Below are 27,925 nucleotides of genomic sequence, written 5' to 3'. Positions count from 1 at the left end.
TAAATAAAAAGAACCAATTATCATTCAGATAAATAGTATAGATAATATATGAGAATAATAAATTTATATAAAAACTTTAAAAATATTTGATAAAAAGAAAAATAGTTCATTTTCATTGGTTGGTTGATTCTAAACTAATTCACTTATTGTGCAAACTAAATGCAATAGTACTAGCCTATCGGCAAGTACAATAATATACTAACTATACTTGTAATTTAATGGGAGTGGGACCCATGACCCATAGGGCCACCACACCATTCACCGGTGCCATTGGATGTTTATAGATCAATGACCGAAGTTGAGTTTTGAGATGAAAGGAAAAAGAAACCCTGTCATTTCAAATGCGTCCCAGAAATAGGACATGTGTCACTAAACTCCTCGGTCGACCAAAAAATAACAATGTAGTTTAAATTTGGTGATCACGTGACACTGACATGTCTGACTCATGATATGAGTCATCCTGATACCTGACTAGCTTAGTTAATGGGAGTGGGACCCACGACCCACAGGGCCACCACACCATTCACTGGTGCCATTGGATGTTTATAGATCAACAACCGAAGCTGAGTTTCGGGATGAAAGGAAAAAGAAACCCTATCATTTCAAATGCATCCTGAAAACATGACATGTGTCACTACTCAGTTAACACATTGACATAATCACATTCCACTTGTAGTTAACAGTGACATTATGAATGACATTAATACATTATGACGTGTTAGGTAACACTAGTGGTCCACGATTCCACTCACATTTAAACTGAAAGTGTATTGTGTGACAAGTGTGATGACTATAGATATAGAGTACATATTGTACAATTTTGGTGCGTTAAGTTTCTTTAATTTTGTAGTTATACGCTGTCTACAGATTTAGAAATTAGAAAGGGGTTACAAATTACAATTTACAAAGTTACAGCGCAACAAAGTTACAGATTCTTAATTTCTAGGTTGAGGATTGTGGTCCGAGGAAAGCAACAAACTATAGTCTCTAGACTCTCAATTCTCTACAAAAATTGAAACTAAGGGCAATGTGAACGTGAATGGGTAAGTGTAACTACTAAAATCCTGAAAATTTACGTCCCACATTTTAAATTTTACAACTTTACTATTTATATTATATAAAAAAATTTAGTCTGTAAGGTTTTAATTTTGAATCACCCCTATAGGCTTGTAGCTGTGTTTAAATATTTACCACGATGGGCAAAACAAATACCAAGAATAACATGGGAAAAATAATAGAATTCCACAATATGCTTAAAACACCAGGTTTCAGTGATTTATTCCATGATATACATGATCCTGTTATTCATGGAAATAAGGTATAATGGAGATAAGATTTGCACTTGACAACAAGTGGAACGATCCAAATAAGGCTTCAAAATTTTGTTCATTTAACCCTAGTGTAAATGCAACTGCAAATAAAATTGCACCGTGGCTAGCTAGGTCGGCACACATGGCGTTACCTCAAGTATTCCCTTGCCCAGAAATTGTTATGCTCTGTGCCAAAAATTATGATGAAAATAGAAAAGCAATTGTGAATAAAATTACTCAGGAGGAAATTTTGTCCATAACTGAGAGTGAATTTGCTAGTCTATTGAACGTAGGGTTTCAACAACAATAGTCAAATGTACATATTGACCTGGGAAAGCTGGCAGATGATTATGAAAAATTAGATGCAGAACAGAGAGATTCTTATATCAAAGGAATAACAAGCAGTTGTAGGTTGAGTCCAAATCACATGCCTCCTTATGATTTTGAATTTTTTGTGCCATGGTCATAGGATAGTATTTTCTTGGTAGCATTTTGTTTGGGATTGGATAGTAACAAACAAGTGGATGCCAGCATTCTTGAAATACTTTATCATATTCATTTTAAAAAAGAACTAGTAAGATATCCTTTTATTGAGCACATTTTTCATTGCATGCAAGATCAATTACTAATGATTCAAAGAGGTTCAGAGAAGACATTTAGATTCACAACCTACTTGTGCTATCTTCTCCTAGCAAAGCATCGTGCATTATTGGAGGCAAACAAGCTTTGCAGTCAGAATGAAGGCCAAAATCCAATATATGAGTGGACACCTTAGATAAGGATGATTGATAACAGAAGGAACTACAACAATTTTGTAGACTTCTTTTTGGCACCAATGTACCATAAAATTATAGGCACTCCAATGCCTAGATTGCCTATTACTTTTAGAAATTGTATTCAACTCGGAAGTAAACTACAATTGGCTGACTCGTACTTAATGAAAGAGTACACTATGTTAAGGTTTTACGGTTCATGGGTAGAACCTTACAAACTTCCAATACATGTAATAGAGAGGGTATTTGCATTGGAATATGTACAAAAAATGGAGAGCACAGATGTACTCTTTCATGGTCAGCAAAAGAAAATGATATTTCCCTCCTTGCCATTCTCCTTTGGAGGGTTCGCATTTGAGAGAAGAGGATTCAAAGTGGCAGAAGCCTTTTTTTCAATTTTTTGATTTGATGTTGACAATCACTGGACATAATTGGAGCAAGGCTTAAGGGCATTGGGACTTCTGCAAGAAAATATCAACATGAAAGTATGCCTTTGATTGAAAATTTTAAAAACATGGACTCTTGGGAGGAGGTCAAAAAAAAGATGGAGAAATATGCTGCTAAAAATAATATGTCAATACAGGAATTGTCATCACAAATAATGGCATTGCACAAACAGAAAGGAAAAGTGCAGGGCATGAAATCGTCCAATTTCTACAAGAAAGTTGATAAATCATCTACAAAACCTATTCCAAAAGAGCTAATGAATGATTGTATAGATGCTAGATGGAGTTGAAGCAAAATTTCTAAATTTTGGGAAATGTGGAAGAATCTCGGTGAGCCAAAGACCTCTTTAGATTGTGATGAGGCTGAAGAGGATACAATATTTGATGAATTGTGGAATAAGGAGCATCCACCTAAAGCACATCACAGTGATACTGATGATGATTATGATGACCAAGATTCTTTGAATCCCTCATCCAGTACACAAATTTAGAGAAGAGTTGATGCATCCACCAAACTTCTATATAGCAAAGGGGCAGAAATTGTAGAAAAAATGGGCTACCAAGGTTTTGGTGGTCTGGGTCCCAGTGGAGAAGGGGTTTTCTTACCACCTCAATCACCACCTATAGCACCAAAACATGCTTAGAAACTAGGCCTTGGGCATGGAGATGAATCATCAACTCAGTCAATTCCATCCACATTGGATTCATCTCAGTTAATTAAATTTGTTCCTGCTTCATTTATAGTTCCACTTCCAAGCATTTAGATTCAAATCAACTATCACTCCCACACCTGTAGATATCATGGGTACAACTACAACTAGTGTTCCAAAAAGGAAATTGTATATAGATGCAAAAAAATTTGGTCCCAAAGATCAAGAAAGTGTAAAGAAGCAGAAGGTTATGACAAGTATTAGTAGTACTACTAGTACAACAATGCCAATAGTGATTGTGAGTCCAACAATTGCCCATCCTTTAGGACAAAACCCTCACAACAATCCACAAACCCCACTAATGGGTCTAGGTGTTGGTTATCCTCATGGCATTGGTGGAAGCTCGTACATCAGAGCAAGTGCTACTACTATTTCACCATTCAAACATTCAATTGTCTCACAAAATTCTAATTTTTGTTACAATGAATTTGTAACTAACAATGAAAAATCAAAAAAACAAGAATAGACAAAATAGCAAGACAATGAAGATGAAAGCAATTGCTGCAACTCGTGATGCAGAACCTGCAACCAACATGCTATTTCCCACATATGACCCAGATTAAGATATGATGGAATTCATGGTTGTTATGCCCCCAGCTAGAGATAACAATCCATCAGAGAGTCAGTTAGATCCATCTGAATTTCAAGTTAGCACCCTCCAAATGGATTTATCCAAAATTAAAAATTTGGACAAGATAAATGTATCCAAAATGACCAACCAAGTGGTCTACAGTTCAATGATGAAGTTGGAGAGGGAGAAAGGAAAGCTTCAGGGCACAATAGATAAGTTAAAGGCAGACCTGGAAAATGTAAAAGCAAGTGAGAAAGAAGCAGTAAATAGATGCAAAGAATTAGAGAAAAGGATAAAAAATTCATCCTCTGGCTCTAAAGAAGCAACTGAACAGCAAGAACAAATGGACATAGAACTGAAAACTCTGAGGAAAAATTTGGAAAAAATGGGAAAAAAACTCTAGGATGAAAAAGAATCTTCAACAAAGTTATACAGAAACTTGGAGAATGTTGCAAATGTAAACAATAAGTTAAATAAAGAATTGGAAAATGAGAGGGTAAAAAAAAAAGAGTCGAAAGAGAAAGCAAAAGGGTGGGAAAATAAAATAGAGCAAATAAGAAAACATAGTGAACACCAGTACTTAGAAATGAAAGAAGACCTAAAGAAAGCAAATGATACTATTAAAAAATATGAAAATGGCTTGAATGACCATGTAAATAATACAGTAAAGCAAATAAAAAATTACTTCTAGGGGCAAATAAAGACTTCTGCTGATAGGTTGTGTGATTGGTTTGAACTCTACGAAGCTCTTACAGATATTTTTGGGAAGCTAAAAGAGAAACTTGAGGAGAACAAAATTTTTGGTTAGAGACAAAAAATTACAAAGCGGATTATGGAAGAAATCAACAACACTACTGACAGGCATTTGGAAAGCAAGGGAATTCAGGACCACATTGGTTCAATAATAAATGTGACCTCTATATTTCATAAATGTCAAAAACTAACAGAAGCAGAAGAAGTTCTTGCTTTATTTGGTCCAAAGCTCGCCAAGATGAACAATAAAACAACAAAATTGATATCTCTTGGTTTACCGAGTCCTGGACCTGATTTCTCAACAACGGGTTTCGTTGGAAGAGAAGTTTACAAACAAAAGTTGGAGGACCAAATAACCTTTGATTTAAGCAACCTTCCTTAGGACAAAACTCATGAAGGCATTGCAAAGTGCATCAAAACATTCACAAATTTGCATACACTAGTGGAATGAACATTGCTTGAAACTCGCTCTTCCAAGTATGGAATGCTGGCGAGAATGCAAGTCATTTACCATAACATCAAAAATTTTGCCCTTCCAACTCAAGAAGAATGGAGCATACTACAGAAAATTATAGTTTGTATGTGAAAGTACTTTCAGTTTCAATCATCTCTATATCTTTACTATATATGAATATCTTTCATATTATCCTACATACTGAAAGTCTAGACTCTAGAATTGAGTTTAAAGTAACAAGTTTGAACTTTGTTTCTTGAATAGGATCAATGTTGCAGTCTTGCAGATGCTATTGCCTATGCTAAAATTGCTAATTTACTAAATCGGCCTGTCAAATGCAAAAATGTACAACTAAAGTTGTAGAGATGTTTTAGACTTGTAGATGTCTTACTGATTTAGATTTTGAGACTTCACATTAGGCAAATCAACCTGAAGCTATTGTTGCTCCCTTTTTTCTATAAAAGGGAATTCAGGGTCATTGGCTTACAAGAATTGTACCATATTAGCTAAATATTGCAAATGAAAACCATTAATAATTATTAATTGTGGAATTGAATCTATGATTCTATCAAATTTTCATGTTTTCCAATTCAATGTATGTTGAATAAATGAATAAAATAGAAAACAAAATTTCATTCAGGAATTTCAAATTCAAATATGAATGATCATTGATGACATGATATAAACTACACTCTACAGTAATAATACTCTTTGTTCTCAAATTTTAATAATGAAACATAATACATTCTAATTTCTTGCTTTTCCAAAATGAACATTGAATGATAGGATATCATATAGTAGTTAATAAGTTCAAAATATACCTATTGGTTGCCACTGCTAATTTAGCAAAAATTTCCTAAATTTTCTAATTCATCTCTATGTCATCATCATTTTCCAATTCTGGTAGTCTAGTTGCTTCATTGTTCTCTTCATTTTCATTTGTGTCCTCTTCAACTTCAAGTTCACTCCAACCTCTGCTTCTATGACTCCCAATCCCATGGTCAGTGCCACTGCCAATTGTACTTGTCCCACTTGGAGTTGCTGTAGGAGATTGGTTAATGGTGTTGCCCAGTCCCACCCTTCTTCTTTTGCTTCTTTTCTTCTAGATTTCCATTGCTTTTTGAAAAGGAAAAGTATTGAGATTATACCTAGATGTGTATACCCTCAAGCATGATTCCAAATTCTTGTCTAGTTTGTTTCTTAGCTTTGATTTTAGGAAGCCCAAAGCACTGAAAACTCTTTCATCTTCCACTGAACCCAATATCATGGTTTGACATAGATCAGCAAGCTTGAAGTACTCTAAAATTTCTTCACGCAACAATGTGCTCTGTTTTAGTTCTGTCCAAAGCTTTGTTTCCGAGCCCTCTTCATGTGGGTTATGCATTAATTCATATTGATGCTTCATGGTCCTTGCAAAGGTGCCTAATTACTGTCTAAGAAGACCCTCATCTAATATTTCGTTGATAGTCACTCCATTGAATTCTATAGATTTGCAAAATTCCTTTATCAAAATCAATAGCCTTCTATGATAATCTTCCTTATTGTTGAAGGACTTATATTGAGGAAACACAATTGCCATGGCCTCAAGTAGTTGATCATATGGGAATCATGATATTATTTTAGAGGAAACTCTATAGGCTATGTCCCTTGCAGTAGATGCTATAGACTCGACGATCTTGGTAAACTCTTCCCTTGTAACTCTTGTAGCTCGCTTCTTTGGGGCACTGTAGTACATTGGTATCTGAAATCCACTTACACAAACACATAAATCTCCATTTTCAATGATCTTTAAATAATTATCAGGATCGTCGAAATATATTAGTTTCTGCCAGTGATTAAATCTATCATCGAATAAATTTAGGTCAGTACGATAGAGACTATCGAGGGCTCGGCATGACATTTTATGCAACTAATCATATTCTGCAATATACATGGCTCTTTGCTGGGCTTTTTTCATAATTAACCTCATTTCTTATAGCATGGGAAGAAGAGATGCCAAAGTCAAAAGTGTCTCTATATTGCTTAACCTCTGAAGCAGGTCACCACATCTCTGATTTTTTGCATTGTCCCAATTTTTGTACATCAGTCCAATCAAAGATTGATATTCAGAAAATACTCGATGCGTTGGTCCATCCAAAGAGATCCATTTGGTATCAACATCTTTTAGAAGCTTGTTTCCATTGGTAATTCCATCAACAAAGTGTTGAAATTCCCTAAACGCTTGGGACTTCGACAAAAATATGCATACAACTCTCTTACTAAATCTTCAACCTTGTTTACTAAAGGAAACTTCTTCACAACTCTAAAAGAAAGATTCATCCTATGGGCCATACAGTGAATGGCAACAACATATGGTGAACAAGAAGCCTGCATCTTTGTGCAAAGACCATTCCTTTGACCTTGCATTACTGAAGCTCTATCCACTCCAACATAGACCAACTTCTTTGCTATTGTCAATTCATCCATAGCTCCATATTCAATTAAATTGCTCTTTACTAACTGAAATAAAGTTTCTGCTATCGCATTGTCTCTCAATTTAGCAATAGATAGTAGATGTGGTTGGCAGACATTATTCTGTATAGTATAAACATGCATGCATACCCATGACGTATTATCTATTGCCGTAACTTCATCTAAGGACAATGCAATAAAGCTTGAATCTTTTATTTTTCTTTGTACATCCTCTATTTCAACCTGTGCAATATAACTTGCCCATTGCCATCCACTGTTTATCGACCAATGACTGACAGGATATATAGTTAAGAACTTTTAGAAAGTGTAAAAAACCACTAATTTTTGGATAGTCTATCATTGGACATCCTCTGCTCAAAATATAGAAAACATTACTTAATTGAACTGCTTTTCCAAGTTCTTCTACTTCACTTGCTTTTGCAAAAATAGCATTAATAGAACCTTGAACTTCACCAAGCTTCATCTGAAATTTTTGAAACATATAATATTCTTCAACATTCCTTTTATGTTGACATTTCTCCTTTGTTTTATATCTTACCACTTTTATTTCCTTACCATCTACAATTGAGGTTTTGTAAATCTTACCAACATGTTTCTCTATGGTGTCTAGTTTAAGCTACAACTGCTTTTCCTTTTTATACTTCCAACTACAAATTGCACATCTGCATTCTACTAGTGGCTCACCTACAATTGGATTGTCCATGGGCTCAATGAATGGATACTTTTCTGCCCAATCAAATTTAAATATCTTGGCCATCTCCCACTGATGATCAATTTTTTCTTTCGATTTTTCTCTCTCTTTAGTGTCACTGTTACTATTAATTGCACCATTATCATCACTGAAGTCGATTGATTCATCCTGGTACTAGTTATTTACTAGATATTCTTCTTCAAGGTCATCTTCATTAGATATATCAGGTTTTGCAACTTCGTCACCAGATTTATTAGGCTCCCCAATTTGTTGAATGGACTCCTGTGTAGGTTGAGATTGTACAAGCTCCTCTGATGATTTACCTTCCTTAATTTGACCAACATTGTTGCATCTACCCCTGCCAAAGTATGAAGATATATTTTTGCATTTCGTTGGCCTCTCTTGGACATCTCCACCTTCATTATTCCTACTCCTCTTCCTATTTAAATTTGACTGTGACATCTCCATCAAATTAAAGCTGCAATTAAATACTATGGACTCGTAGTCGTAGTCGTTCTGGTTCTCTACGGATCACAATACTATGAAGAAGGCTCCTTCTTTTGGCATGTTTCAATAATGAAACTCATGTCTTAAATAGACAACTAAAAATAAACCGTTTTCATTTTGGCAAATGGGCCGACCGTTACATATGATAAGAACTAATATTTTGTGAAGCCCATGTAGTTTCAAGTAATTGAGTGGGTGAATAGGGTAGGAATTTGGGACCCCATTGTGTGTGATGCATGGCGAATTGGGTCCTAGGAAAAATAAAAATTTCACATAGGAAAATGGGAATTTGGTGAATGATGATCGTGGAAAGAGACACTCAATTAATTTCATGACAAATAAGAGTAAACATTAAAGAGAAATATGGGTGAAGAACCTGACTACCAAACTGAGATTACGTAATAATAGTGGCGAATGTTTCGACCACTATATGAGTATTTTATAAAATTTGGGTGAATCAATCAACTAGTATACGGTGTTTTTTTTCGCCAATTTCTATAGCCCGATTGGGATATATTCGCCAATTGGTGACTAATCACCACTAAAAAAATCCCTACTTGTGGATCTATCTAGTTGTGGATCTAGACTAGTTGTGATTGGGTTTTGTGTTGTAAGTTGGATCTTGTGGGATCTTGTAGAATTGATATTGTAATTGTTGTTTGTATTTAGCCATAACCCAAAAGGCCTTATAGTTGGGCATATTGTATGTAATCAGTTATTTTATGAATAAAGAAGTTGTTGTTTGGTATTAGATCTTGAATTGTTATAGTGTTTCTATTGTGTGGTTCTTTGTTGGGGGTTTGGACATCTCCTTTGGGGATTCTCCTACCTTGCACTATGTTAGGTGGTATTAGAGGAAAGGTTTTCCTAATTGTGTAGATAGGTCCCCAAAGTTGAGGCAGTGTGCACAAGGACTTGTAGAGAAGATTGATCTTGTAGATTAGTGGATCTATTGCTTAGGGTTTATGAATATTTTGGAAGATTCCTTCAAGAATATTGGATCCTAGGGAAATTGAAGATCTTAGTGTTTCTATGGAAGAAAGTATCTCAAAGAAAATTAGAGTAGAATTCAGATCTGAGAAAGCATTGATGAAGATTGACATCATTGTTGAAATTGTGAGCACTTTAGGTGGTTTACCTAGACATGTGGGTACTAAAGTTAGCTATGAGGAAGTGGGAAAAGACGTTGAAATTACTAGATCTAGTGGTGAGGATAGAACTGATCATGTGGAGAGATCCATTGAAACTAGGGTTGGTTACTTTGTTAGGCCTGGATCTTAGTTAAAGCTGAAACATAAGATGGAGGTTTCTAATTTATCAGGTACTTTGACTCCTGAAGACTTGATTGATTGGATTGGTGAATTGGAAGACTAATTTTAGCTTGAGGATATTGAGGATCCATTTAGAGTGAGGGTGGTACAAACAAAGTTGAAAGGGTTTGCTACTCTTTGGTGGAAGGAAGTGCAAAGAGATAAAGAGGAGGGTGAAATGAAGATCACAAGATGAAGGTTGATGCTAACTAAATTGAAGGCTAACTTTATTCCTACTGATTATGAACTTGATTTACTTAAGAGATTACAAAATTTGAAAAAAAGGATATGTTTGTGAAAGATTATACCAAGGAGTTCTACAAGCTGACTATTCATTCTAGGCATAGAGAATTGTCAAAGGAAAAGGTAGCTTGATACATTAATGGCTTGAGATTCAATATTGAAGATGAGATTTGCATTCTAAATATTTCTTTAGTTGAGGATGCTTATCAGTATGCTCTAAAGGCATAAGATATGTTAAAAAGGAAAAATTAAGGTAATGCTAGAGGGAAGGAGAAGTAGGATAGCTCAACACAAGCTAAATTGAGTGCTAAAGGTGAACCAAAATTTGCTGACAAGAAAAGAAGGATAGATAGAGGTGTGTTCAGAGGTAATTGTTTCAAATGTGGTAAAGAAGGGCATATATATTTTCAATGTCCATGTGATAGGACAAGTAAGTACTATTATGAATGAGGTTGCAGTCCAAGACAATCAACTTGAAAAAGGAGATATTTTGCTAACTCGACAAGTACTGGTTGTTCAGAGGACATTGGATTCTTGTCAAAGTACTAGTTTGTTCAAGAGTTTTTGTAAGTTTGTTGGTAAGGTTTGCAAGGTGATTGTGGATGGTTGTATTATAGATAATTGTTATCATTTTTTGCCCTGCCAAAGATTCAAATTTCAAATGATCGGCTTGTCCAACGGCTATTTCCCAAAGTTAATATTATTTTAATGCCGAGCTTTATAAAGGTTTCCACTGCTTGCAGGTTCTCTGCCATCATATCTAAATCAGATCTATGATCGGCGCTATCTCGCCATTGAGAGCTGCACAAGACTTACATTCACAACATGGTGCCTTGATGACGTGTGTTCGGTGGGTCCAATGGTGGGCAACGTGTTTTGGTGAGTCAAAAAAATTTTGCGACACCGTGGGCACTATGTCGCTATTGTGTGTTTGCCAAAAAATCTTCATAGTGACATAGTGCCCGATGGAAAAGGTGTTCGGCAGGCAGGTTGCATCACCAGAAATGTCTTACGGCGGACAGTCAGTTCACAAGCCAAAAAGTTTCAAAAAATGGAAAGGTACCATGGCGCCAACAGAAAACTCACGAGTTTTTCGTTAGCAACATAGCGCCTGGTTGACACGTGGCTGCTCTGTGGGGTCAAGTCTTGGGTCTGCCAAGTTGATGTTTTGAAGGCCAACAGGGAGGTGCCAAGTGTACATGTCAGAGCGTATGTGTTTCATGGGCCCAATGATTTTAAGAAGGAAGGATATGCAAAGTACGAGGTGGTTCTCTTCCATTAGATTGAAGTTGATCTACGATGGGCGCCATCGCACTATGAAGAAGCTCCTTAAGATTTATAATAGCAACGTAGTGCTTGGGTGCCACATGTCCCTCAGTAGGGTCAAAGAAGTACGGACCAACCAAGTTGGTGCCTTGTCTACCAGGTGATGCTTCGTTAGTCCAATGGGGAACAGCCACGTGTGCTAGCTCAGAATACAGTTAGCGCATGGGACTAGATCTTCACCGTCGCCAGTACAAGAAAAGATTAACTTCTCTACCGTCAGATCTGCAAAGATCGATGATCAACACTATGTTGCTTATCAAAAGTTGCACAACAAATATAATGGCAACATGGAACCCTTTTGCCACATGTCAGTGGGGGCAGGTCTCACCAAAGTATGCCAAGTGTCATTCAAGTGTGGTGCAGTTGCTAACATGGCGCCGGATACGATGGGCTCGGGGTAAGGACAACAGTGATATGATGAGTTTTCACTATTGTCAAATTCAAAATTGATCAACGGATGGCACCATCTCGCTATGGGGAAGTTGTGCAATCTTTACCATGGTGACATAGCAATTTGTCGACACGTGTCTCACTAGCAGACTAGGGTTGGCTGTTGACAGTGGACAGTTAGTGGCTAGCGATTATGGTTAATAATAACAATCTGAAAGGTGGCATGGTTAGCTCAATAAAGGAAGGTTAACCGCGGGAGGACTCCTTAGGTGGCAGAATAAAGAGAGATGATTGGCCCGCGTGGCCCAACTGGCATATAGAGTTAAGTTGACTTTCTCTGACCCCGTTGATTCATGCACCAAAAAGGGGAAAGTCGAGGGTTATCTTGCCGATCTAATCTTCATGATCAATGCCACTGACTCAGAAATGAATGCGAAACGTAGGGAAACACTCCACCATCTCAGTCGATCTATCTCCTATGTAAGGATCATTCAATGGCACCGCTTCTGTCTACTCGAGGCATTTTCTTTAGTCGAATACCTGATTTTGTACCTCAGAACCATGCTCGAGTGTGATCTTTGATTGGATATTTTTGTATGGGAGCTTGATGGAAGTAGTTGAGTAGTTAATGCAGAGCCAATTTTCTTAGTTATGCCTGAACTATAAAGGCAATTTTTTAATCTTTTCTTAGTCAACCCTTCTTTGTTATTCTCTACTACTGCTCGTAGGTCTACAATGTAAAATTCCCTATGCCTCTGAACTGTATGATTTTCTGTTTTATCCCCTTCAACCATTAATGTGTATATGTATCCTTCTTGCCATCTCATTCGTGTATTGTTGAGATCTGTAGTCGACATACTGTATCTATTTTTGCCTATTGGATAATATATAAGTGAGATTCCCCTTTCCTTGTGTTATTCGATTTAGTTTTCTGATCTTAATGTGGTTATTTGATTAAAAGCAAGTCTGAACACATATATCCTTAGTTTCATTTTGGTTCAATAGCGCATGTATGGGCAGAGATTTGTTCGAACACTCTATTTTGGTGCATCACCTCCTTAGATTAGACTAGGTAGATTTTCTTTCGCGCTCTCTCTCTCCCTTTTCCTCTCCAAGAGTAGATAGGTAGACCCTAATAGTAAGAGGAAGCCGGCCTTCTCCAGAGACTCAACCTCACAGTTCAAGTCCCACAACTTGGAGGTTTTTTCCATGTTTCACTAGGTTGTCCTCGCGCATATGCCTTGGACAAGGGTGCAAACCTAAGAGACAACAGTTTTTGGCACGCTCGGTGGGACATTTGAAATTTGAAATTTTAAGTCTACTGGTGTCAAGAAGAAAGAGTTTCAGAGATTAATGCTGAAGAGGTAGTGTTGGCTTCAGTATTCAAGCCTTTAAGAGGCTGATTCTTCAAAGTACTTAGCGACTTTGAACATCAACAAATCTGGTTCCAAGCCAAAGTTGCAGAAATTCATGCCCAGAGTTGAAACAAGGGCATCTTCTAGAGGTACATTTCAATATCAAGAGCTTTCTCTTTCAAATCCTAGAAGAAGGAGGACTAGAACTTCATTATCACCAGTTACGGGTGTAATAACAGTTAATATACCTGTAAGATCTATCTCTACTCCTCCTGTTGTTTGAACTCAGCCTAGATTGCCATCAACACTCATCAATAGAACACTTGTTTACATGGCACATCCAAGAGTTCATGCTTTTGCCACCTTTAATGGTGGAAGTCCTCTATTGTTAGCCCAAAGACATGATATACCAGTATCTGCACTAAAAGGTATACCTAATTTTACTGGTGAAACTTCCATCTCCCCTTTAGAGCATATCCAAGAAGTTGCAAATGCTTGTAATATTCATGGTATCACAGAGGATGATGTTTCTGTCAGACTTCTAGCCTCATCTTTAAAAGGAAAAGCATTACAGTGGTATAGAGGCTTAGCTCATGGTTCTATAACTGATTGAGATGGACTAGGAGCAGGATTATGCAAACATTTTGAGGATAGAAGTGACTATCTATCACTTTTAGAGTAGTTGACTACTATTAAAAGAGCCCCCCATGAGTGTATGACTGATTTTAACTATAGATTTCAAAAGACATGGGATAGAATACCTACTACAATGAAACCTACCCCTGGTAATGCCTTCTTGCATTACCTTAGAGCTTTTAACAGTGATATCGCCACTACAATCCAAACTATGAGAGGAGATACCTTGCCTAATGCTTATGAGATAGCCATAAAAGCTGAGAACATCCTAATACAAGGAGGAAAGTTGGCTCCAAGGTCCCCTATGCCTTTCTTTCCTGATGTTCCCAACCACCAACCATCAATGCCCCCTCTTCCTACAACTTCTACACCACAAGCCCTTACTCCAGTTCCCCAAGCTTCCACATCCTCAAATGGGATAGATGAACTCAAAGAAATCCTCCAAGGTCTAGTGCTGAATACAGATAAGAGAGAGAAGACCCTGGATAAAAAATTGCAAGAGCAGGGGAGGGAGTTGAAAGACCAAGGAAAGAGGCTAGAGGATAGTTTCTCTATGATATAAAAAATGAGTAACAAAATGGTGGCCTTAGAAAGATAGCAAGCTCAAGGTGGCAAGCCTCCCCAATTGCAATATCAAGCTCCAAATGGTGGTAGGTATCCTAATCAGTGGATTAGCTCTTTTGATTAGGGTAGGCAAAATAGTCATGCTTCTGCTTCAAGCTCAAATAAGAATAGAGCTATAGTCCCTCAAAATAACTTGGACCAAGATCAAGATTTCTGTCCTTCTTGCAACTATTCTTATGCCTATTGCTTGTGCTAGAAGGCATAATCTTATTTGGCCCTAACTGCCCAAGAACCTGCAGCAAAGCAATCATACAAGGAGGATCATTCCAAGGAGGCCTCATATACTCAAGGACATGATGATTGCTCTTTTATGAATCATCAGATTGGGGAGCATTGTAATGTAAACAAGGATTCCATTGCTCATAATACTAGAAGTAAGAAGAGAGCTATAGAACATACTGCCCCTCCTTCTCCTAAGCAAGCCTTAACTTCAAGTGTTGCACCTCATGCACATGTAGAAAATGAACAAATAAGTACTTCACAATAGCAAAAGAAAGATTCTAGAAGTAAAGATGCGAGTGATCCTCATGTTGCCCCATCTCAACCTCTTATAAGTGCAGCTCCCAAAGTTTCTACCAAAGTTCCTAATACACCTTTCAGTGTGGTAGAATAGATGAAGAAGACCAATGTGAATATTTCTATGTGGGATGCTATTGCTACCATACCAATGCAGAAGAAGATACTGCAACAAGAATTAGAGAAGATTGAACCCAAGGATCAGCCATCTATCATGGAGAGTGCCACAAGTCTAGTACAACCAGTAAGGGATGTTGAGAAAAGTAAAAAGGTTAGACCTCATCCATTCTATGTTTCTCTAATTATAGGGGGCAAATTAGTCCACAATTGCACGATAGATTTAGGGGCTAGTAGCTCAGTAATGCCTAGGTGTGTTGCTGACACTTTAGGAATGAAGTATGAGCCCATTGTTAGGGATGTGTTACAATTAGATGGTAGTACTATCAAAACTATAGGTATCCTTAGGAATGTGGAGATGGCCCTACATGCATGCCTTGGTTGCACTATGATTCAAGACATATCTGTTGCTGAAGTCAAGCCTTATTTTGCTATCTGTCTTTCAAGAGACTTCACTGCTGAAATTGGTGGATTCATATTTGCTGATTGGTCATATCTGTCATTTAAGACTAGATATGGAGCCAATGCCTCAATTAGAGCAGAACCTCAAGCCCTTCATCACATTGAATCTTACACCCCCAACTTCATCAATATGAATTGCCCTATTCTAGAAATGGATGAAAATGACATAGTAAATGAGCCTACCACTTCCATAGTAGAGATTTCTGATTTCTTCTTGGATGAATGGGAAAATGCATATTAGTTTGAGCCTATGTCAGAGACTCTTGAGACAGGCTTTAGTACATATTGCATAATAGAGAAAGATGCTCAAGTTCCTAATCTTGTTGGGACTAATGATGATATAAATGGAACATGGAGTATGTATTTTGATGGCTCAAGAAATAGAAATGGATCAAGGGCTGGTGTTATGCTGATCTCTCCTGCACAAATAAGATACTACTTCTCCTTTAGACTCCAATATAGTTGCACCAATAATGTGGCCGAGTATGAATCTTTGATTCAAGGTCTCTTACTTGCCCAAAAAAGAGGAATTCAAGCCTTGAGAGTATATGGGGATAGTGAGTTGGTAGTCAATCAAGTGAGAAATCAGAATATCACCAAAAATGGCCTGCTCAAGTCTTACAAACACAGAGTCTAGGATTTTCTTGAGGGCTTCAATGCATTTAATATTCAGAGCATTCCTAGGAAAGAAAATAAACATGCTGATAGACTTGCAGTAGTGGGTGCAACTTATGATGTACCAAGGAATCTTGAGGAGAGGAAGAAGCAACAAATAAGGGTGGTAGTGAGGCCTTCCATCCCTGACAACAACACTCATTGGTAGGTGTTTGATTCTGATGAGAAAATTGTGAGTTTCTTGTAGAATGAGGTAGAATTCTCAGATAGAAACTAGTCAAGACTGCAAGATCAGTATGGTGATCAAGTCATTCACCTCAGTTCTAACAAGTTGCCCAAGGGTCTCATTACCTTGGAGAGTGTTTTTAATCTTGATGATCAAACAAGAGGCAAAGGGATGAATCTAGCTGCAGAAAAGGATGATTATGCCCCAGTTACAATTGCTGACGGAAAATCTCTGAATATGGGAAAGGTATGTTCTGAAACTGAGCAAGAAAACTTCATTCATTTATGTCAAGAATTTAATGATGTATTTTCTTGGACATATGATGACTTAAAAGGGTTTGACCCTAGTTTATTTCAGCATACCATAGATTTAATTGATAAGGCCAAACCAGTAAGGCAAAAATAGAGACCAGTGAATCCTAAGATTGAGCCCCTAATGAGAAAAGAACTATCCAAGTTGATAGAGGCCAACATAATATTTCCTATCAAACACTCATCATGGGTAGCTAACCTTTTCCCTGTAAGGAAGAAGAATGGAGAAATCAGACTGTGTGTGGACTTTAGGGATCTTAATCAGGCTTCCCTTAAAGATCACCATCCTCTCCCTTCCATGGAGCAAATCCTATCCAAAGTCAGTGGTTCAAGGAGGTTCTCTTTTCTTGATGGATTCTCTGGTTATAATCAAGTGCTGGTTAAAGAATTTGACAGATATAAGACAACATTCACTACTAAATGGGGCACCTATGCTTATTGCAAGATGCCATTTGGACTAACAAATGCAGGTGCCACATTTCAGAAGGCTATGGAGATGGCCTTTAAAAAATTAATTGACAAGTTTGTCTTAGTATACCTTGATGATATAACTGTATATTCAAAAAATGTAGAAGATCATTTTAATCATCTAAGGCAGGTATATCTAAGATGTAGAGAGTTTGGGGTTTCCCTTAACGCAACCAAGTGTGTCTTTGCTACAAGCCAAGGAAAATTATTGGGACACATTGTATCTAAGGATGGGCTGACCATTGATCTAGAAAGAACAAAGGAAATACTTGCCCTTCCTCTTCCTAAACACAAGAAGGGGCTACAAAGTTTCCTGGGTAGAATAAATTTTGTGAGAAGGTTTATTCCTAATCTTGCTACCATGGTGAAACCTCTTACAACTATGCTTAAGAAAGGTATGGTCTTCTCATGGACCAAGGAAGAGAAGGAGAGTTTTGAAGAGATCAAGGTAGCCATAGCCTTAGCCCCTACTCTCATGAACCCAAATTTTGAGAAAGATTTCATCCTCTACACTCTAGGTGGTGAGTCAAGTATCTCTGCTATCTTGACTCAAACAAATGACAAGGATGAGGAGCATCCCATAGCTTTCTTCAGTGAAGGGCTCAAGGAATATGAAGATAAGTACAACTTTGTTGAGAAGCAAGCCCTTGCAGTCATCAGAGCCTTGAAGAAATTCAAGCACCTCTTATCCCACAATAGGATCCATTTGTTGGTGCCCCATGCCAGTGTGAAAAACTTCCTGTTAAGCAAGGATATCAATGAAAAGAGAGCTGGATGGATCACTAGGGTAATGGAGTATGATGTTGATATTCAGATTACCAAGCTGGGAAGAGGGAGAGGATTGTGCAAGGAAATGTTATCAGACCAGGATTTAAATGAAGAGGCTGCTAGGGTAATAACAGAGCAGCAAGAGGTAAGAAATGCTAATGGTCCAAGGAGCTGGATAAATGATATGAAGAGCTTCTTATCAGGGGATGGATACCCTCATGGACTGGACAAAACCAAAAGAAGACAATATAGACTGCAGTCCATTCCCTATGTTGTAATTGATGGTATCCTATTCAGGAGGGATTTTAATGGGATCCTATTGAGATGCATTGAAGAGGATTAGGCTGAAAGGATGATTAAGGAACTTCATGATGGCCCTAATGGTGGCGATTTCTCTGCAAGAACAACTGCCATGAAGATCATGAGGGCTGGTTATTATTGACCATCTCTGTTCCATGTTTGTTATGGATATGTGAGAAAATGTGAGAAGAGTGCTTTCTTTTCAGGTAAATAGAGGCTTGCAGCTCTCCCCCTTCGTCCTATTCAGGTGGATTAGCCCTTTACCCAGTGGGGGTTGGATTTTATAGGCCCCATTAATCCTCCATCTAGTGCAGGTCATAAATGGATTTTGTCTGCTACTGATTATTTCACTAGATGGACAGAGGCAGTTGCCTTGAAGGATGCCACAGAACCATCAGTTGTTGAATTCCTTGATGGAATTGTATCTAGATTTGGTGCTCCTTCTACTATCATTTTGGACAATGCTAGGTCTTTTGTTGGGACCCAGATTTGTGCATGGGCAATGAATCACAATATCTACCTGAGCACATCATCAAATTACTACCCCCAGGGTAATGGTTTGGCTGATTCTTCCAACAAGAATCTGATTAGAATCATGAAGAGGACAATAGAAGACAATCAGAGGCTTTGACATAAGATATTAAGAATTGCTCTGTCGACTGATAGGATAACACCCAAGAGATCTGTTGGGAATTCACCTTTTGTGCTGGTATATGGTAGGGAGGCCAGACTCCCAATCTCATTAGAATTCCCATCCTTGGAATTGGCTCATCAGCTAGAATTGATGGAGGATAGTGCCATGTCAGTGAGAATGGCAGAGCTAATTGAACTAGAAGAAAAGAGAAACAAAGCCATGCAAACCCTAGAAATGCATCAACAACAGATGAAGAGGAATTTTGGTAAGAGAGCTAGGTTCAGAACCTTTAGAGAAGGAGATTTATTTCTAAAGTGGGATTCAGACAGAGTAAAACTAGGAAGACATTCCAAGTTTGACCCACTATGGAGTGGCCCCTATTTGATTGCCAGTTGCAAATAGGCTAATGCATTCCAGCTGAGCAGACCCAATGGAGAGATTTTGCCCATTCCAATCAATGGGATCTATTTGAAGCCCTATTTCTAAATATTTGAGAATTCATGTACATAAGTAGTTTAGTTCTTTCTATTGTTTCCTACTTTTCAAGAAGTGTGCATGCACAGGGTTCTCTCATTGAGTTTCCAGCTTCCAAAGTTTTGACAGTTTTGAGATGTCTCAGGTTGCAGAGGAAGTTTTGCTTTTTGATTTCTAGTTGCAGCTGCAGAGCTAGGGTTTTCAATGTTTTGATCTCCTCGCAGAAGGGTTAGGGTTTTGCAGTTCTCAGATTCACACTTTTTTGACCCTGTGGCCCAATAGATTGTTAGAGGCATTGGTCATGCATCGAGCAGGCTCATGCCTCCTGTGAGTCGCCAGAAATGTTATCATTTTTTGCCCCACCAAAGATTCAAATTTCAAATGATCAGCTCATCCAACGACTATTTCCCAAAGTTAATATTATTTTAATGTCGAGCTTTATAAAGGTTTCTACTGCCCGCAGGTTCTCTACCGTCAGATCTAAGTCAGATCTATGATCGGTACTATCTCACCATCGAAAGCTACACGAGACTTACGTTCGTGAGATGGCACCCTGATGACATGTGTTTGGTGGGTCCAATGGTTGGCAACATATTTTGGCAAGTCAAAAAAGTTTTGCGGCGCTATGGGAACTATGTCACTATCGTGTGTTTGCTGAAAAATCTTCATAGCGACATAGCACTCGATGAAAAAGGTGTTCGGCAGGCAAGTTACATCACCAAAAATGTCTTACGACAGACAGTCAGTTCATGGGCCAAAAAGTTTCAAAAAATGGCAAGGCACCATGGTGCCAACGAAAAAACTCACGAGTTTTTTGTTAGCGACATAGCACCTGGTTGACACATGGCCGCTCTATGAGGTCAAGTCTTGGGTCTGCCAAGTTGATGTTTTGAAGGCCAATAGTGAGGTGCCAAGTGTACGTGTCAGAGCATATGTGTTTCATGGGCCCAGTGATTTTTAGAAGGAAGGATATGTAGAGTACGAGGTGGTTCTCTGCCGTCAGATTGAAGTTGATCTACGATGGGCGCGATTGCGCTATGAAGAAGCTACGCGAGATTTACAATAGCGACATAGCGCCTAGGTGCCATGTGTCCCTCAGTAGGGTCAAAGTAGTACAGACCCTCCAGGTTGGTGCCTTGTCTTCTAGGTGATGCTTCATTAGTCCAATGGGGAACAACCACGTGTGCCAGGTCAGAATATAGTCAGCGCATGGGACCAAATCTTCACTGTCACCAGTACAAGAAAAGATTAACTTCTCTACCATCAGATCTATAGAGATCGATGGTCAGTGCTATGTCTCTTATTAAAAGTTGCACGAAGAATATGATGATGACATGGTGCCCTTTCACCATGTGTAAGCAGGGGCAGGTCTCATTAAAGTATGCCAGGTGTCATTCAAGTGTGGTGCAATTGCTGACATGGCACCAGATACGATGGGCCTAGGGTAAGGACAACAGTGATACGACGAGTCTTTATGATCATCAGATTCAAAACTGATCAACGGATGGCACCATCTCACTATGGTGAAGTTGTGTGATCTTTACCATGGCGACATAGAGATTTGTCGACACATGTCTCACTGGTGGACCAAGGTTGGCTATTGATGGTTGACGATTAGTGGCTGGCAGTTACAATTAATAATAATAGTCTGAAAGGTGGCGCGGTTAGTTCAATAAAGGAAGGTTAACCATGGGAGGACTCCCCAGGTGGTAGAATAAAGAGAGATGATTGGCCCGTGTGGCCCAGCTGGTGTATAGAGTTAAGTTGACTTTCTCTGACCCTGCTAATTCATGCACCAAAAAGGGGAAAACTGAGGGTTATCTTGCCGACCTGATCTTCATGACCAATGCCACCAACTCAAAAATGAATGCGAAACATATAGGGAAACACTCCATCATCTCAGTCAATCCATCTAATGTGTCAGGATCATTCATTGGCGCCGCTTCTGTTTACTCGAAGCATTTTCTTCAGTCGAATACCTAATTTTGTACCTCAAAACCATGCTTGAGTGTGATCTTTGATTGGATATTTTTGTATGGGAGCTTGATGGTAGTAGTTGAGCAGTTAATGCAGAGCCAATTTTCTCAGTTATGCCTAAACTATAAAGGCAATTTTGTAATCTTTTCTTAGTCGACCCTTCTCTGTTGTTATCTGCTACTGCTCGTAGGTCTGCAGTGTAAAATTCCCTATGCCTCTAAACTGTATGATTTTCTATTTTATCCCCTTCAGCCATTAATGTGTATGTGTATCCTTCTTGCCATTTCATTGGTCTATTGTTGAGATCTGTAGTCTACATACTGTATCTATTTTTGCCTATTGGATAATATATATATAAGTGAGATTCCCCTTTCCTTGTGTTATTCGATTTGGTTTTTTGATCTGTATGTGGTTATTTGATTAAAAGCAAGTCTAAACGCATATATCCTTAGTTTCATTCTAGTTCAATAGCGCATGTATGGGTAGAGATTGGTCCAAACACTCTATTTTGGTGCACCGCCTCCTTAGATTAGACTAGGTAGATTTTCTTTCACGCTCTCTCTCTCTCTCTCCCTTTTCCTCTCCAAGAGTAGATAGGTGTGCCCTAATAGTAAGATGAAGCCAGCCTTCTCCAGAGACTCAACCTTGCAGTTCAAGTCCCACAACTTGTAGGTTATTTCCATGTTTCACTAGGTTGTCCTCACGCATAGGCCTTGGACAAGGGTGCAAACCTAAGTGACAACAATAACCTTGTTGCTAAAGAGATGGTACAAAAACTTTGTTTGAAGAGAGTAAGACATCCTTATCCTTATATGATTGGCTAGTTGCAAGTTGAGCATGCTTTGGAAGTAAGGGAGCAATGCCTTGTTAATTTCCAAATTGGGTAGTAAAAGGATCAAGTGTTGTGTGATATTATGGACATGAACAATTGTCATGTGTTGCTTGGTAGACCTTGGTAATATGATTGTAGGGTTGTGCATGATTATTTCAAGAATATGTTTATTGTTGAGAAAGGTGGTGGGAAGTATTCCTTGATTCCTTTCAAGAATGAAGAGCTCGATAGGAGGAACTTGAATATTGGCCTTCAAGTTGAGTTAGTATATTATGAGAAGGTTGGAGATTAGTATTTAAAGAAGACCTATAACACACTGAGGATGGATGTGAAAAAATAGAAATGGAACATATATGTGAAGAACTAATTTGGGATTTATGTGTTGAGTTGTAGAATATGTTCTTCTAGCTATTTAAAAAATCTTTTCGAACCAAGGGTGTCTGATGTAAGAGCATCGTAGGCTTGCTAGAAAGAATGCATGGTTGGTGGTATTTGGCTAAGTGTTATAGTTTTGTGTGCTCAATATATATTTTATGTTCAACATATGATGGTCACTTGATAGATATTTTGGTCAACATGTACTATGGGCACTCAATCATTAAAGGTGGTCAACATACCTTGTGGGAACTCAACACAAACTGGGATCTTAGTAAGGCTTGGCTAGAGTGTTACCTGAGTTGCTCAGTTTCTTCTAGAGGACTCATCATGTTCTTTGGCTTAGTTTAAACTAATGAGCTTGACTTGGTCTACATAGTTTAGGTTGCAGTAATGCCCAAGTTAGCTTGGTCAATGAAGGAGCTCAGTTATGTCTGGAAGAATGTTCACACTTGGCTTGGTCTTTCTGATGCTCAGTTTGGTCTTGGTTATTTTAGGTGTCAATTTGTCTATGAGTTGACTTTTAGCATTTAGCTTATGTAAGGGATTTAATGTAGTTTGTAATGAATTGGACTGACTTGTGGCTTAGTTGGGTATAATTAAGGGGTTTTGTGGAGTCTTTAGGCATGATCATCTAGCTTGGAGAAGATTATGAAGGGTAGATGAGAACTTGGAAGAGCTAGTAGTTGCAGCTTAAGAATCAAAGGATTTCTTAGTGGACCAGAGGGTACAAGTGTGGATTCTTCTTGGTGTCCTTATCTAGTTGTAGATCTACACTAGTTCAGATTGTGTTTTTATTTGTAAGTTGGATCTTATGGGATCTTGTAGAATTGATATTGTAACTGTTGTTTGTATTTGGTCCTATCCTAGAAGGCCTTATAGTTGGGCATATTGCATGTAATTAGTAATTTAATGAATAAAGAAGTTATTTTTTGGTATAAAATCTTGCATTGTTGTTTTTTTTCTAATGTGTGGTTATTTATTGGGAGTTTAGACATCTCCTTTGGGGATTCTCTTGCCTTGTACTGCATTAGTATTTGGTATTCATATTTTCTATACATCGACTCTTTATTTGAAGCATCTGATGAGGAGATCTTATGTTGTTGGTAGTACATTAGAATATTTTTGGAGATCATTTTCCTATATTTGGATTTCATGTCCTATTTAATATAGAATGTGAAGTACTCCAATAATTTTACTTTATTGATATTCTTTCTAAGAAGAAAAATACTATTTTTAAACATTGGAATCTAATTTTCATTAAGCACTTAATATCTATGCAAGACATTATCATTATGGGAGGACTATGTTATATCATTTCCTCCTTCAATGGGGGAGTTATTTATAGTTTATTTATGATGTATGTTAATCCTTTGGGATGTTATTGAGTCCTCCATGCATGTATCTTATTTCATTTCTCTATTTTGTAGATGAATTCTTTATAAAATAATATCTTCTTTTCCTCTATTTTGAAGGGTTTTATTGCATTGAATTTTATTTTTACATAGGATCTTAATATGGTATAATATCGATTACCCATCTCACATTTATATCATCTTGCATAATCTTTTTCCTTAGTTTATCTTAGAGGGAGGTGTTATCTAGAAAATAGTTAATAATATTTTTCATTTAGGGAGGACTGAAAGTATTTAAGGGATTTCATGATCACTTATTTAAGGGACCTCTAGATATTTCCCCTTTTCCATTTGTAAAGACCAAATCTAAAACAAAATGCCATAGAAGGAAAATAATGAAAAACTTGGAAAGTTGAAACAATGTACAATTATAGTCCATCAATTAGTAAGACTATTGTACATATTTCCTATGTTGAAAATAAGAGATTAATAATATGCCAAACTAATTATTTTAGTACATAACAGTCATTCTAGATGATCTTATCCCCTAGGCCATCAGATAGTTTTGCATCGCTAAAATTTGCAATAAGAATGCGGTCTATGAGTTTTTATGCTAAACATTGGAATTATCATCTCCTTTGAGGTTCAACTTCAAATGAAGAGTGCACCAACCCTACAAAAGAAACATCACAACTAGGTATTAATAAATCAAAATGAATACAGTGCAAATGTGAAACTAACTACTTACAACATATCTCTAAGTAGAATTAATCATAGGCTAATAGAGTAAATTAAAAGTAAAACCAACATCTAAATACAACCATATACGATACAACCTTAGAGAAAGAAAGTTTAGTACTTGAGTTCTATGGGTAGGCAAAGTAAAATACTTTTACCCTTCTCTATCCATTATTATTGTCTCAAAAAAAGAAAAAATTTTGAAATACTATTTTTTATGCTTTCCTATATATATATATATATATGTTTGTATGTATGTATGTATGTATGCATGTATGTATGTATATATATGTATATATAAACATACATACATACATACATACATATACATATGCATATACATATACATATACATATACATATACATATACATATACATATACATACATACATATATATATATATATATGTATGTATGTATATGTATATGTATATGTATATTTATATGTATGCATATCTTTATATATACACACACACATATACATCTCTCTCTCTCTCTCTATATATATATATATGTATATATATGTATATATATGTATATGTATATCTATATCTATGTATATATATGTATATATATATATGTATATATGTATATATATGTATATGTATATATATATATATGTATATATATATATACATATATATATATACATATATATATACATATACATATATATATATACATATACATATATATACATATATATATATACATATACATATATATACATATATATATACATATATATATATATATATATACATATATATATACATATACATATACATATATATATATGTATATATATATATATATATATATGTATATATATATGTATATATGTATATATATATATTCAACGAGTTGAGAAATACAAATCTACAAAACTCAAAGAACACCTACATGCAAGATCCTATTATAGAGAAGAAAAGACAAAGAATAGGCAAGGGTTTTTCTTTGAGAATCTGCAAGTTATATTATCATACTAAAAGAATGAGATATATTTACAAAAGATCAATCATCATAGAAGGAGATCAGAAAATCTAAAAGGGAAACTTTAAGAGGTAAATGGTATTTAATAATTACTAATTAATTATTAAATGGAAATACAAGTGCATAAAGGAAAATCTTAAGAAGGAAGTAAAGGTAATTTAATAAATGAAATTAAATTAACCTTTTATTCTAACACCCCCTTAAGATGAGAAATAATGTAACTACAAACAATGCAAGAAAAAGAAAGGTAACTATAATGTTGAAAGAAAAACTTGGGTCCTAGCAACAAGACCTAATGAGTTACCCAATCACAACCAAATCTCTATGAAACAAAGAAATAAAGAAAAACTAGTGGGAAAAACCCTACTCCAAAAAGAGATAGAAAAGGATAAACAAATGAAATATCTCAAAAGACTCTCTCAAGACCATAAGTACAATGAAATCCCCCATGATAGAAACTTGAGACTCCATAGCCCCCTTAGAATGACAAAACTCTTGTGTATGAACATACCAATGTGGCTCCAATCTGAAAGAAATAAAGGTAATGGATAAAGAGGGTGAAACTCTTGAATGTAAGGTGAAGTTGGAAGTCCTAGTTAATGCCCAAAGGAGAATGCATGAGAATATTGAAATGAAACCTTCAATGGAGGTGGGATAATAATGTGTGCTAAATTTTTCATTTGAGAGGAGATGTGTATCCTCTAATATATCCTCAATAACTGCAGTAAGTGGCTCAATGATTGGAGCTGCAATGATAGACAATGCTAAAGAGTAATCTTGTGTAATTGATAGAATATGAATATGAGGTGGAGGTGTAGAAGTCATAACACTGGTCTTAGAAAAAAAACATAAGTTCATGTGACCTGACTTCATCAACTTAGTAGTCTCTTGTAAAGAAGGAGAGTGATTCTCCAATAGTGGAGATAGTGGAAAAAAATGAGAAAAGGAGCATAGGTTGGAATATTGATCAATAGTCCCTATAGCAACAATATTGTGTGTCTCACTATCTCTGATGTGCACTGGATCTTGTGCAAACTCAACTAGCTTCCCCATACCACTATGTGTAATCTAATAAATAGAGAGAAGATTAGAGGAAAACTATAGAATAGAAAGTACATCATAAAATATACCATAATTAATGCCAATATAACCTTTCCAATATGTAGTCATAATTATGTTGTTCCCCATCAAAATGTATGGAGTAGGAGAAGCCTCGAAAGAAGATAAAAAATCCTAAGAAGATGCCATATGTTGTGAAGCAGTTGAATCCAATAACCATCTAGAAGAGTGTGGAGTAGTAGTTGCACATCATGCATGGCCCTTTCCTATATCTTTACCATCTAATTGAAATGATGATGATGATGATGAACATTTGTGAGAAGTAAAAGGAATATCAATGTTGCTCTTCTAAAGGAGAGCTATCAAATCTAAAACCTATTTGGCATAGACATCTAACTTATTATGGCTTTGGTTTATCATCTTTAAGAAGAGGTGGGTCTGATGTGATGTGAGGGCTATAATCAATTTGAGACTCTATAGGATGTGAATTTTATTTCTTCTCCTTTGTCCCAAAAGATGGCCACACTACCAATGCATACGTTTGTGAGCCTATGAGAGAATCCAACTTAGAGAGCTTAGCTTGCTCTTGATTCAAATGATCACAAAAAACCTCAAAGGATGGGATGGTAAATATATTACCCAAAGCATATTTGGTGGAATAGAAGGTAGAAGCAAAAATTTGAAAGTTTCCATGAAGCTTAGAAAGAATCAGGTAAATGCACTCAGTGCCAATCTTGGTTTTCCCACAACCTTGCAATAAAGATCTTTGTTGTTTGAACCTCAACAAGAAGTCTTTAATCAATGGAAAAATAATCTGGTACAATAGATGTAAGCTTTTCTTGAATCTGAAATACCCTAAAATTATTCACTATACCAAACAAGCCATCAAACTTGGACCACATAGCTAGAGGGGTATTGCACCCATCAAGGTGAAACTATAGGCTGTCAGATACCTATAAACCAATCAACCCCATTGCCCCATCCATCTTGTTCCTATGCTACATGACCTCAAAAGGCCTCTTTAAAACTAGCTACACTACATCTAAACAAGACCACAACCCTTTTGATCAGAGAAGTTATGTCATTAGGGACTTCCATGTGTGATAATAATGAGGGATTAGAAGTTCTCGAAT

Source organism: Cupressus sempervirens, chromosome 10 (genome assembly GCF_028749045.1).
Source record: "Cupressus sempervirens isolate cs-2001-9-10 chromosome 10, ASM2874904v1, whole genome shotgun sequence".
In the NCBI taxonomy this organism is placed as follows: Eukaryota; Viridiplantae; Streptophyta; class Pinopsida; order Cupressales; family Cupressaceae; genus Cupressus; species Cupressus sempervirens.
This window is presented reverse-complemented; position numbering follows the sequence as displayed.